A 14,163-nucleotide genomic window follows, 5' to 3' on the forward strand; every position below is an offset into this window, starting at 1 on the left:
TCCAAAGTTTTGTAAGCTCGTTTTTTTCGAACAGTTGACATTGAGACGAGTTGATTCTGATTAAGAAGCCTCGATTCAAATAAAATGACCACCATCAAGCGCAGAACATGCCTTCGAGAAGGACAAACAGTGGTTTCTTCATCAACCTTGCGTAGCTGAATCTGTCCTCCGATTTCTTATAATCTTGATGTCTACGAGACGCTTGTATTTTAGTGATCGTTACTTGGCATTCGAAGGTCGCAATCGGGTGATTCGGATTGTACGACGAATGGTGATGGCAATTGTCTACTAAGTAGAATACCTAGAGAAAACGATTGACTTCGTGTAGGCGTTTGTAAGGAACAACATTGCTGAGTATTGTGTAATTTGTTTTCTAATTCGTGCCTTCAGTGTGTCCGCCGTAGAAAAACTAAAACTACGGTGACCTTGATGTCATTAGTCGACTCGTCACACTATCGCCCCCTTCCATCTCTGCTGTTACCTGCTAGGCGGATCGCTGGGACCTGGTGATAGCAAAGTGTAAGGAAGGCAGCCAGCCGTTGTCAAATGCTGATACAACACGTGTGGACCGGACCGAAAGCGACACTGGCTGCCGACAGCGCTTCATATCCGTGGCGACAACTGTTCTGTGGTAGCCACCGCTTCGTCAAGCGCACAGTGTGCCAGAGAAGAACCTGCCCACCATCGATGCTGGCAAGTGCGACAGATCGGCAGAGTCTTCTGGTGCGATATGCTCCATTGTTTGTGCCAGTGGCATCCGGTGTGATACGGGTCGGAAGCTCCTGGACGCTCACCAGCGTTCACGGCGAGGCGTGGCACAGTTCAGTACGGGTCGGACAGGTCATCGGCTTCACGCTCTAACTCACACTACGCTTCTGTAATTGTGGCTGTAACACTGCCGTTCCAGCAACAACTTTTCAAGTTGAAAGCTCCCTTCCGGTCATTTCTAGTTGCCAACCCTGTACCCATATTCCATTTCGTTCAGGTCTGGCTGAAAAGAGTCAAGTTCTGCAATGGGCATCGGAGAGACTCCTGCCTCATAACAAGGTAACATGTCGTTCTTTGTAGGCGGAATAATGGGAAATAAGGGCGAAAATATACAAGTTTTCTAGCTCATACTATCTGACATAAAGAGAACCAAGAACGTCGTAAAAGACCGAAAAAGGATAAACAGATTTTGTTGTAATCATATTAATTACTTAAAGTTATATTTAAATTTTAGAGTGATGTAAGAAATGAGTCTCTTTGATAGTGGACGTGACAGCCATAAATCTGTTGATTATGCGACATTTGTTCACTTAGTCTGTAATTTTTATATTAAGACCTCCCCGTAGTTACACAATTGGTTTCGCGACATTTGTTCGCTTTGTCTCAAATTTGCGAGACGGCTGCCATTTTCATGTCTATGGCACCTTACTCTGGGTAAACATTCGAAAACGGTTTTTTAAGCCGAAACTAGTTGCGTAACTAAGAAAAGGTCTTAATATTACAGCCTCAGTGGGAATATTTGCCTTCATTTAACGAATAGGTGTAAAACGGTGTATAGGTATAAAAATGGTAGATTTTAAAATTGTTAGAAAGTTTGAACCTAGGAATTTTATGTAATGTGGCACTTGTAAATCCCTCTGCGTGTCACAAAAGGTTTTTCTTTTCTTTTATGAGCCTTATTCACACAAATACAAACGCTCTTACCATGCTACCAGTTGTCACCTGTATGCATCATTACTGTATCCAGAATGAGATTTTCACTCTGCAGCGGAGTTTGCGCTGATATGAAACTATCCTGGCAGATTAAAACTGTGTGCCGGACCGAGACTCCAACTCGGGACCTTTGCCTTTCGCGGCCTAGTGCTCTACCAACTGAGCTACCCAAGCACGACTCACACCCCATCCTCAAAGCTTTATTTCCGCTCCTTCCTTCCAAACTTTACACAAGTTCTCTTGCGAACCATGCAGGACTAGCACTCCTGAAGGAAAGGATATTGCGGAGACATGGCTTAGCCACAGCCTGGGGGATGTTTCCAGAATGAGATTTTCACTCTGCAGCGGAGTGTGCGCTGATATTAAACTTGCACTTGCCCGCGAAAGGTAAAGGTCCCGAGTTCGAGTCTCGGTCCGGCACACAGTTTTAATCTGCCAGTATAGTATCATTAATGTACTTTACGTTAGAAAATTTTTTCATTACCTTACATTCGGTGTCGTAATTTTACGAACAGTATTTTGCCTACATCGTCTTTTGCAAATACAGTAAGTTTTAGTTTCGAGCAAAAGAGATTCTACGTATTTGAAAGCACTGTCACTTGTCAGTTTATCGTATCGTTACGGTACATGCTGTCAGAGACATTTTGGGCGATCACACAACATAATTATTTTTGGTTTGTTGCGCTGAATTACGAATTCTATGTAGTTAAACAATACAAGTGTGTACTTGCTGCTGTGTTGAGTAGTCACTGCGTGTGGTGGAAAAATGACAAGCGATAAAACGAGACAACGAAATGGCCCGTTATGATGTCATTAAGTACGAGCGAAAGGCGCTTGTTATAGATGAAAACTCTCTGCAATTGCAAAATAAGCAGAACCGAGATATTATCACCTATTTGCATTTGTTGTACCGGTAGTAAAATGTACCTTCTGATAGTAACTATAGCACGTTGTAAGTACACATTTGAGTTCAATCTAGCAAGTATGGAGGCGCCGTGATTAAGCCATTGGACCCACATCCTCGAGGATCAGGGTGTAGTACAACTCAAGCTCATCACTCCGTCTCTAATGACATCGTCATAGAAGGGACGTTAAGTTCTGATCATCTTTCCTTCTTTTACAGTCCAAATTTGTTGTACAACCGTTTACAAATACTATATTATTACACAAGTTTTTACACAATTCTGAAGTAACAGTTACTTCAGAGAAGGTAATTAGTGTTGTACTAAGGGGAAAGGTGAATTAGAACGTAATATAATGACTAAAATAAGCATTTACATTCTAAGACAATAAGAAAACGGCGCACCACGAAGTATTATTATCCGAATGGGTCGGAAATCGGTAGATGTGATGTAAATGTACATACAAACAAATTATCAATTTCAGAAAAGTTGGATGATTTATTCAAGAGAAAGAGCTTCACTAATTCACGCGTTAAGCCACCTCTGGCTCTTCTGCAAATAGTTATTCGACTTGGCATTGATTGACAGATTTGTTGGACGTCCTCTTGAACGATATCATGTCAAGTCCTGTCCAGCAGGCGCCTTAGATTCTCAAAATGCCGAGACATGTGGAGGGTCTTGCCCATATTGCTCCAAAAGTTTTCAACTGGGGACAGATCCGGCGGCCATGCAGACCAAAGTATGATTTGATAAGCACGAAGGCAAGCAGTAGAAAATTTCGCCGTATGCGGGCGGGCATTATCTCGGTGAAATGTAAGCCCGGTATGGCTTGCCTGTAAAGCCCGACAACCGGGACCCAGCAGATGTCCTCTAAGCGGTTGTCATTCTCCAGTCCAGTGATCGTATCTCCGAATCTTTTTGACTACATTCGAAGAGTTACGGGACAATACTGATTCATTACGGAGTTTTGTGGGCCCTTAGTCCTTATTCCAGGTGTAGAAGTATGAAACCAGAATTTCGTTGCAATAATTACACATCTCCATTGATATTTATACATTTATCCCACCTCTCGGGCATGTTATGAATGCTACGCAGAAAAAGGAGTTCTTCTTTTGAAGCGAACCAGTCAGCGAGCCATTTTCGTACATTTTCATACGAATTGAAGTGTTTTTCAGCGAGAGCGTGATCCAGTGATGCAAATAGACGATAATCGGTCGGAGCCAAGTCTGGAGAATAAGCCACATGTCCTAGTATTTCCCAATTGAACACCTCGATCGTATCCCTGACCCGTTTTGCTGTGTGTGATGGGGCGTTATCATGGAGAAATATGACTTTCTATTACCTTTTTCCATGTTACGGTCGTTTTCCCGCAATGGTCGATTTAAATAGATCAATTGCTGTTGGCAGCGACTAGTGTTAGCGGTTTCACCAGTTTTTATCAGCTCATAATAGATGACACCCTTCTGATCCCATAAAATATAGAGCATTGTCTTCTTTACAAAGCGATTTGGTCTTGCCGTGGATGTCGATGTTTTGCCTGGATTCACCCATGATTTACGACGCTTAGAATTGTCAAAATATATCCGTTTTTCATCACCTATCACTGTTCGATGGAGAAACGACTTTTTTTTTTTTTAACTGGTGATAAGCACTTCACAAGTGGTCTTTCGATTTGCATTCTGTCTTTCATTCAGTTCATGCGGAACCCATTGTCCCACTTTCTGCACTTTTCCCATAGCTTTCAACCGAAGAGAAACGGCTTTCTGCGTCACATTAAATTGTTCCGTGAGTTCCTGTTGAGTTTGAGTATAATCTTCATCGAATAAGGCCTGCAATTCGTTGTCTTCGAACTTTTTCGGTGGTTTCCCGCGCTCGTCGTTTCTCACGTCAAAATTACCACTTTTGAATTTTTTGAACCACTCGAAACACTGTGTTTTCCCAGGAGCACGTTCGCCGAAAGCTTCGACAAGCATTCGACGTGATTCTGCAGCAGTTCTCTCCGAATGAGAACAGAAAAGCAATGCTGTCCGCAAAACGCAGTTTGTGGACACAGAACTCGACATGTTTACGGGTTTGAAACAGATGCCGACGCATGGAGCTTGTGTTACTGTGTGTGGACATTCGTCGTCAGCCGTTACAGGTAGCAGATGGCGCTGCAGACGCGGCCTCACGGGCCGTACACTGACGGCTAACACCATCTATAGGGAAATTCTGGTTACATTCATCTGCACCTGGTAACTGATTTGATGCGGCCTGCCACGAATTCCTCTCCTGTGCGAACCTCTTCATCTTAAAGCAGCATTTATCCCCAACGTCCTTGATTATTTGTCGGACATAATCCAGTCTCTATCTTCCCCTCCAGCTTTTACCCTTCACAACTCCCTGAAGCGTCATGGAAGTTATTCCTTAATGTCTTAACCCAAGTCCTGTCACTGTGTTCGTTCATCTTGTCGATGATTTTGACATTTTTAACCCCTTATTCATTCTGCGGAGAACGTCCCCATTTCTTTTCTTGGCTTAGTGTCAAGTTTGACCTTGTCTCGCAAGTCAAAGTAAAGCTGGCGGCCTTATTAAGAAAGCTTTGTAAAGTGTGATACGAGTCCACATCTCAACACTTCACTCCGTGCAGTATTGCCCAACATTTAAATTTTTGACAAGGGCAGCGTTCCCAATGGTTGACGTTGCTCTAGAAATAAATTGATATTGTTCCAATCCCCCGGCTCCGACCAAGGCTTTCGGGACGCTCCCCTTGGCTGTAAAGCGCATGCCGGAACCGGCAACCGCCCCCCCCCCCCGCCCCCCACTCATTCCCAATCGTACTCGCCCGTCTGCCCCACTTTTAACATTTAAATTTTTTGCCGGGGAAACGCTCTCATTTATCACTGATTGACGTTGTCCCAGAAATAAATTAATATGGTTCCAATCCCCCGGTTTCCACCAAGGTTTTCGGGATGTTTCCCTTCATTATATGGCGTATGCCGGAACTGATAAGTCCCTCCTGTTTATTCCCAGTTGGGATCCCCCCTACCATTTGCCTCACTATAAGCTTGTCTCATAATTGGCTGAACAGAAGCGTGACTCTTGAATGGACCAAATCTCCAACTGCCTACTCCACTCATTGGAGTGGTTAAAAAAGTGTGGTAGTGCTGAGAAGCTACATCTACATCCATACTCCGCAAGCCACCTGACGGTGTGTGGCGGAGGGTACCCTGAGTACCTCTATCGGTTCTCCCTTCTATTCCAGTCTCGTATTGTTCGTGGAAAGAAGGATTGTCGGTATGCCTCTGTGTGGGCTCTAATCTGTCTGATTTTATCCTCATGGTCTCTTCGCGAGATATACGTAGGAGGGAGCAATATACTGCTTGACTCTTCGGTGAAGGTATGTCCTCGAAACTTTAACAAAAGCCCGTACCGAGCTACTGAGCGTCTCTCTTGCAGAGTCTTCCACTGGAGTTTATCTATCATCTCCGTAACGCTTTCGCGATTACTAAATGATCCTGTAACGAATCGCGCTGCTCTCCGTTGGATCTTCTCTCTCTCTTCTATCAATCCTATCTAAGAATATAAACTCTATATGTATGTATTTTTCCAGGTGTACCCTTCAAATTGTTTATTTCACTTTTTGTACTAGATGTAGTTTAACATGCCTACTAAAACATATGAATGTAAAATAAGTAGAATGCCTGGTTAGATGTAAGAGAGGGCCTGATGGCCCTAATCTTGCCAGGTTAAATAAATAAATAAATAAATAAATCCTATCTGGTACGGATCCCACACTGCTGAGTAGTATTCAAGCAGTGGGCGAACAAGCGTACTGTAATCTACTTCCTTTGTTTTCGGATTGCATTTCCTTAGGATTCTTCCAATGAATCTCAGTCTGGCATCTGCTTTACCGACGATCAACTTTATATGATCATTCCATTTTAAATCACTCCTAATGCGTACTCCCAGATAATTTATGGATTTAACTGCTTTCAGTTGCTGACCTGCTATTTTGTAGCTAAATGATAAGGGATCTATCTTTCTATGTATTCGCAGTTTTTACCGAAAAAGTTTCCGCATGCATTCTTCGGAGCAATCCGTCCTCTGAATTGACTCACGTGCCGCACATCGCTAAGAGTGCATGGGTTCCGGCTGCTGCCGCCAGAAGGAGGAGACGATAGAAACATTTCAACTTCCTAGTCTGCCCCTTGGTTCAGTGAAACACTTACGTCGCTGTAGCACGTGTGACCATCGATCTGTATACGGGTCTTGCGCTACAACCTGGCACTTCAGTGTACACCTAGGTTTTTTGCATTATTAAGACACTAGCTAGTGACTCTTTAGAGCGAATGTAAATTGCCTGTCGTTGCCTCGCTACACAGTGGCGTGTGGTTCTTCCCATTGGCTACCTGCGTGGCGTAGCCTGTCTCTCTTATTTAGTGGCGGGGCCAACACGTAACTGATCCGCGGCCGCTCCCGCCTGTAATCTGGCGACGTCGGCAGCGGCAGCGGCCACGGCTGCGGTGCCGGAGGCGGCGAGCTGGGTGCCGTCCACACGCGGTCGCCTTCTTGCCTAGCCAGTAGCCGCGTCCCTTCAGACCGGCTTGTCCTTTTGCGGCCACTAGCAAATGACTGTTCTTGCGCTGCCGCGGCCGGGGCTAATACCGCGATACAGATTCGGAGAGCATAGCCGGCTGGCCACGGGTCGACGCCCTCCGTAGGCGGAGCCTCACAGGCGCTGCCACTCGGCCACCTGCGGTTGACAGCCCGCTGCCACTGCCGCTGCCGGCCGCGCTGAACACACCGTCTCAGCTGCCACATGTTCACCTCCGTTTAGGGTTTCTCTCGCTCTATGCAGCATCGCGTAGATCTACTTCTGAACACGTGCACTGCAAAACGCAGTGGCCGGCATGGCGGAGCACACCACATGTTAGCGCGCAAATACACTACTGGCCACTAAAATTGCTACACCACGAAGATGAACGTGCTACAGACGCGAAATTCAACCGACAGGAAGAAGATGCTGTGATATGCAAATGATTAGCTTTTCAGAGCATTCACACAGGGTTGGCGCCGGTGGCGACACCTACTACGTGCTGACATGAGGAAACTTTCCAACCGATTTCTCATACACAAACAGCAGTTGACCGGCGTTGCCTGGTGGGGCGTTGTTGTGATGCCTCGTGTAAGGAGGAGAAATGCGTACCATCACGTTTCCGAAGGACGGATTGTAGCCTATCGCGATTGCGGTTTATCGTATGGCGACATTGCTGCTCGCGTTGGTCGAGATCCAATGACTGTTAGCAGAATATGGAATCGGTTGGTAATACGGAACGCCGTGCTGGATCCCAACGGCCTCGTATCACTAGCAGTCGGGATGACAGGCATCTTATCCGCATGGCTGTAACGGATCGTGCAGCCACATCTCGATCCCTGAGTCGACAGATGGGGACGTTTGCAAGACAACAAGCATCTGCACGAACAGTTCGACGACGTTTGCAGCAGCATGGACTATCAGCTCGGAGACCATGGCTGCGGTTACCTCTGACGCTGCATCACAGACAGGAGCGCCTGCGACAGTGCACTCAACGACAAACCTGGGTGCACGAATGGCAAAACGTCATTTTTTCGGTTGAATCCAGGTTCTGTTTACAGCATAATGATGGTTGCATCCGTGTTTGGTGACATCGCATACAACGCACATTGGAAGCGTGTATTCGTCATCGCCGTGCTGGCGTCTCACCCGGCCTGATGGTATGGGGTGCCATTGGTTACACGTCTCGGTCACCTCTTGTTCGCATTTGACGGCATTTTGAACAGTGGATGTTACATTTCAGATGTGTTACTACCCGTGGCTCTACCCTTCATTCGATCCTTGTGAAACCCTACATTTTAGCAGGTTAATGCACGACCGCATGGTGCAGGTCCTGTACGAGCCTTTCTGGATACAGAATATGTTCGACTGCTGCCCTGGCCAGCACATTATCCAGATCTCTCACCAATTGAAAACGTCCGGTCAATGGTGGCAGAGCAACTGGTTCAAAAATGGCTCTGAGCACTATGGGACTTAACATCTGTTTTCATCAGTCCCCTAGAACTTAGAACTGCTTAAACCTAACTAACCTAAGGACATCACACACATCCATGCCCGAGGCAGGATTCCAACCTGCGACCGTAGCGGTCATGCGGTTTCAAACTGAAGCGCCTAGAACCGCACGGCCACACCGGCCGGCAGAGCAACTGGCTCTTCACAATACGCCAGTCACTACTATTGATGAACTGTGGTATCGTGTTGAAGCTGCATTGGCGGCTGTACCTGTACACGCCATCCAAGCTCTGTTTGACTCAATGCCCAGGAGTATCAAGGCTGTTATTACGGCCAGAGGTGGTTGTTCTGGGTACTGGTTTCTCAGGATCTATTTACCCAAATTTCGTGAAAATGTAATCACATGTCAGTTCTAGTATAATATATTTGTCCAATGAATACCCAGTTATCATGTGCATTTCTTCTTGGTGTAGCAATTTTAATGGCCTGTAGTGTATTTAATCATCTCTTTTCGTAGCCCGCCAAGCTGTTATACCTAGTATTAATAAGACTTGACCGATTCAAAATTAGGTCTCGTTTATAAACGCCTTGCAGCCACAGCCATCATCAGAATCTGCCAGGTAAACAGAAAAAATGAGAAGTAATATTTCTAGCGGAAATGCAACAACAAATTTTATGGGACAAAACAAAGATACACCGTGTCTCGTTAATCCACATGCACGATTGTACCGTAACTAATGCTGTTTAATGAGGCAGCTTGTCTGAAATAACAGCCCGTGGCTGTTACATGGCGTTAAATGCAGTTGAACTTGTCTCCAAAATTCAAATTAATGTTTACATGTTAGGCATGCGGTCATTTCAAAAAATAGTAAAGATAATGAATTATAACTGTCACGCTAACCTTCAAAGTAACTTTTTCAAATTGTATATATAGTCAGTTATTAATTGTTAGTCCGAATCATTTGTAACTCGGCGGGCACTGCAATTTCCTGGCGTTTCTTCATTATATGTTTCTCCTCGTCTGAACTTACCTTCTTTTTCCCTCACTGCCTCTTTGGGAGAATCCTTAGTGGCATAGGCCATGAAGTTCGTTAGTCCTGCTCGTCCCTTTAAAAAGGAGCTTACCGTTTCTGGTTACATATTTGTTTTCCTAAGTATTTAAAATACCAGTGTCGAAGCTGCATTGTTTTCAGTTGCACTAGGAAGCCCTCTATGTTGATTTTGACATGAAGGTGAGCCTCGTAGAGTTGCAACATTGCATCAGATTCAATTACCGTAGAAACCAGGAACCATTTATCTCATGGCTTGTGTTAGGATACGTGTTGTTTTTTGGTGATCTGTTTGTACCTCCTGATCCGTCATTACTCTTATTCTTATTATTGTTATTTTATTATTATTATCGTTTACTGCGTACCGTGCGGCTCGCTATTTTTGTTTAGTGCTCGTAATTCCCGCCGGTGCCCCGTTTATGCGCTTCTCGTAAATCTCACATTTAATTGCTTGGTAATTAAATATTAACAGCTAATTAAACATTAATCCGTATAATTAGAGTGATACACTAAAACGCTTAAGGGACAATGTTATGTTTCCGAAGCATCGGTGAACTGCGCCACAGATTAAATTGTTGCCTACTTCGGCATCAGAGAATTGGGCGCACCTTTGTAATATGCCAAACATTTTTTGCTCGAAATCTGCGTCGGTTCGCCTTATTTTTCTTTACTTAAAAATTGTAGTTGATTGGTTACATGTTCCGTAGATCATTTGAACGAGTCTCTTATTGAAATGATGTGGAACGACTCAGTTTACAGGGTATGTATATATGCTTCATTACTTGTTAAAAATTTTATGTCATTTATTGATCAAAAATTTTTGTTGTTTCTTATTGAAATTCCCATGTACATTTTGAGGCAGTCCTAAAAGACTCTACTAGGAGCAGAAGTAGGTCTGCAAATGAAGCTGTAAGTTACCTTGGTTACCTTGCGAAAGGGCACTTGCAGAAGATAATGTGGTATTGATTAAAAAGTCTCTGGGAACTTTTCGAAGGAAGTTACCAAGCTGCTCACGCTTCAAACTTTTGAAGAAACGGAAATTATGGTTTAACGTTCCCTTCAAGGACGAAGTCATTAGAGATGGAGCAAAAGCTCCTATTGGGAAAAGGTGGGGAAGAAAATTAGCTGTGGCCTTCCAAAGTGACCATCCCGGCATTTGGCTTAAGCGGTTCAGTTGGCCGGACGGTGATTTGAACCCAAAGTTAACCCAATTTCATATTACTTTACCACCTCACTCGGCTTGAAACATTCGGTGGCCAGAAATATATTTTTTATCGTGCATCTACTATGTCGGCGGATGCATTTATCTTTTGTGCAACCCTGATGTGGCATGTAATCGAAACACTAGACCATATAATTTTGTGCCAGTTATTGTCTATTGGACTGTTTTTGCAATGGCTTCAGGTAAGGAATGAAAAAAGGAGTCTGCGAGATGACATACTACCCATTGTCCTCAAACATCGAGTTCAGATTCCAAGTTGATCTGAATCCATCACCATGAATGGTTAATACGTACAAAGTATAGGATCAACTTGACCAGTCCACACTTTTCAAAAGATTGCGAGAACATGGCTTTGGGCATCTGCCACGCTTCATTGAGCTATAACTGAGGACTGGGTACGTTACCAAATTATACCTTTGTCTTTCACAAATTAAATACACCGCAAAACATCATTACTTCCTCGTTTGTTCACATAAAAAGAACCTAAATGTCCGACAAGTGTCGAAAACAAAGCGCAAACAGTCAAATGGTTCAAATGGCTCTGAGCACTATGGGACGCAACATCTGAGATCATCAGTCCCCTAGACTTAGAACTACTTAAACCTACGGATATCACACACATCCATGCCCGAGGCAGGATTCGAACCCGCGACCGTAGCAGCAGCGCAGTTCCGGACTGTAGCGCTTAGAACCGCTCGGCCACCGCGGCCGGCGGAAACAGTCAGTCATCCCGTCATCCTGGGTGTTTTTCATTGGACTTTGTGAGCTTCATTAACGTGCATGTCTTCCGTGAGCGTTTATCACTGCCTGGCATCTACGTAGCACGCTCCATATAAGTCTGCGGAGATCGGCGTGTGGTATCCGTTCCCATTCTTCAGTGAGAGACCGTCAAAATTCTGGGAAATTCTGCGGTGGAACAGGACGACCATTAACGCTTCTGTCAAGCATGTTTCGTATATAGACGATGGGCTTTAGATCGGGACTCACCACCGACCATTCCATTACCTAAATGTCCAGGCATTCCAAGATATCTGTGCTGACGCCCACCGCATGGACTCCTGCGTTAGAAGGAATTCAGAGCCATAAACGTATACAGCAGCCATCACGGGGGTTCAACACGATCTGTTCGATGTGCTGCCTGGTGGTAAGGCGACCACGGGCAGCGACAAGATCCGTGTGGCTGTCAACACTGAAGCCTCCCCACTCCATCACAGAACCTCGGAAATCTGTCGACTTCCCGGACAACATTTGGCAGGTACAGCTCACCATGTATCTCCGTACACGAACAATTCAATCACCTTGCGTTAGAGGGTATCTGGACTCGTCTATCAGTAACACGTTTTGCTAGTGACAAAGTTGCTCTGCAAGATGTTGTCGTGTCGAGCAGGGTATTCGGGTATGATGTCTGGATCACGACGTCGTTTCTCGTAACCTGTCCATTACGGTCTAGTCGGACGCAACGGCTCGAATGGCCATTCTGGGATCGTCTTGAAATTCTGTGGTGGCATCCGTACGACGCCGCAACGCACTGGTGGCCAGATATCCGTCTCCACGTTGGTTTGTAATGCGTCGGCGACCTTGTCCAGCTCGTCTTGTGTAGTGACCAGTCTCCTTGTAGCGTGTCCACAACCTATGGATGAAACATGGAGAGGAATTCGCGTGTGCAGCAACACGACCTTTTTATACCAAACAGACCGCCGTTGCTACTTGCACTGAGTTGAGGTGCTGCATTGCATAAGTCTGGCTGAATACAACGTCCACTAATGACAACTGTCATCTGTACATCGGCACTCACTTCCATCTGAACGGACACCTGACGCTGTAGTGCTTGGCGTATGACTAATTTGAGGCCGGCCGTTGTGGCCTAGCGGTTCTAGGCGCTTCAGTCCGGAAGCCTGCTGCTGCTACGGTTGCAGGTCCGAATCCTGCCTCGGGCATGGATATATGTGATGTCCTTAGGTTAGTTAGGTTTAAGTAGTTCTAAGTGTAGGGGACTGATGACCTCAGATGTTAAGTCCCATAGTGCTTAGAGCCATTTGGACCATTTTTTAACTAATTTGGTGTCTACACTGAAAGAGAAGAACGCAAAACATTGGAAGAAGACGACAGATACCGGTTGTATCAAAATATATTTAACATATGGGACGGGCGGCCGGTGTGGCCGAGCGGTTCTAGGCGCTACAGTCTGGAACCACGCGACCGCTACGGTCGCAGGTTCGAATTCTGCCTCGGGCATGGATGTGTGTGATGTCCTTAGGTTAGTTAGGTTTAATTAGTTCTAAGTTCTAGGGGACTGATGACCTCCACTGTTAAGTCGCATAGTGCTCGGAGCCATTTGAACCTGAACATACCGGACGTTGATACACGTGTTCCACTGGTTCTTTTGAACAGTGTAATTAAGTTTATCAATTCTCTTGATGGTACTGTAATATCATTTTACCTTTCTGGTACACCTAGCGGTTCCTAAGATGACGTGTAATGCGGAACCTTCTTTGCAAGTTGACATTGACAGCACTGGTTAAGGGGATGTACCTGTGAAATTTCAACCTGGTCGTAAAAAATTGCAGGATGCCGAAAATTTGTTTCATAACATATCTTGGCGTGCTGAATGCAGTGGGTACATCCAATATGCTAAAAAAAATCATCTGTTTTGAACTTTAGATTTTTGGAAAAAAAGATCAGTATTTTTTGAAACCCGTATGTGGAATTGTTGGTTATCACGGAACGTATTCACAAAAATTGTTTGGATCAAAAATTTTTAAAACTAAGAGAGGAGTAGGATATTTTCAGCCTCCTGAGATTTTTTTACGACCGGATTGAAACTTCATGGTTATTTCCTATTAATAAGTTTGAGAAATGCCTTTACATAATTTGCGCTTATGTCGCAAAATATGGTACAGCGAAGTGGAATGCCTATCTAGAGAGAGGGAAAGGGGATAGAGAGAGAGAGAGAGAGAGACAACGAGAGGATGGTGGCGGGGCCAGACGTTCACAGGCAGCACTGAGGCTGCTGCTAAGTACCAGTGGTCGTGATTTAATTGCAGATAGGAATTCAGATACAACAGCGAGCATCTGCTAGGCTAGGGGAGGCATGCTGAGCAGAAGGGACCGCTAGTGGTGCAACTCTATCGGCTGCGTCATCTGCCGCGCCCCTCGGAGACAAACGCAGTGTGGCCGCACGCTGCGGAATAAATGCATGGCTGGTCCGCTCATCGCGGCGGCAGTAGCACGCGCCCAGATAGCCATCACAGCGTCCCGTTA

Source organism: Schistocerca nitens, chromosome 5 (assembly GCF_023898315.1).
Source record: "Schistocerca nitens isolate TAMUIC-IGC-003100 chromosome 5, iqSchNite1.1, whole genome shotgun sequence".
NCBI lineage: Eukaryota > Metazoa > Arthropoda > Insecta > Orthoptera > Acrididae > Schistocerca > Schistocerca nitens.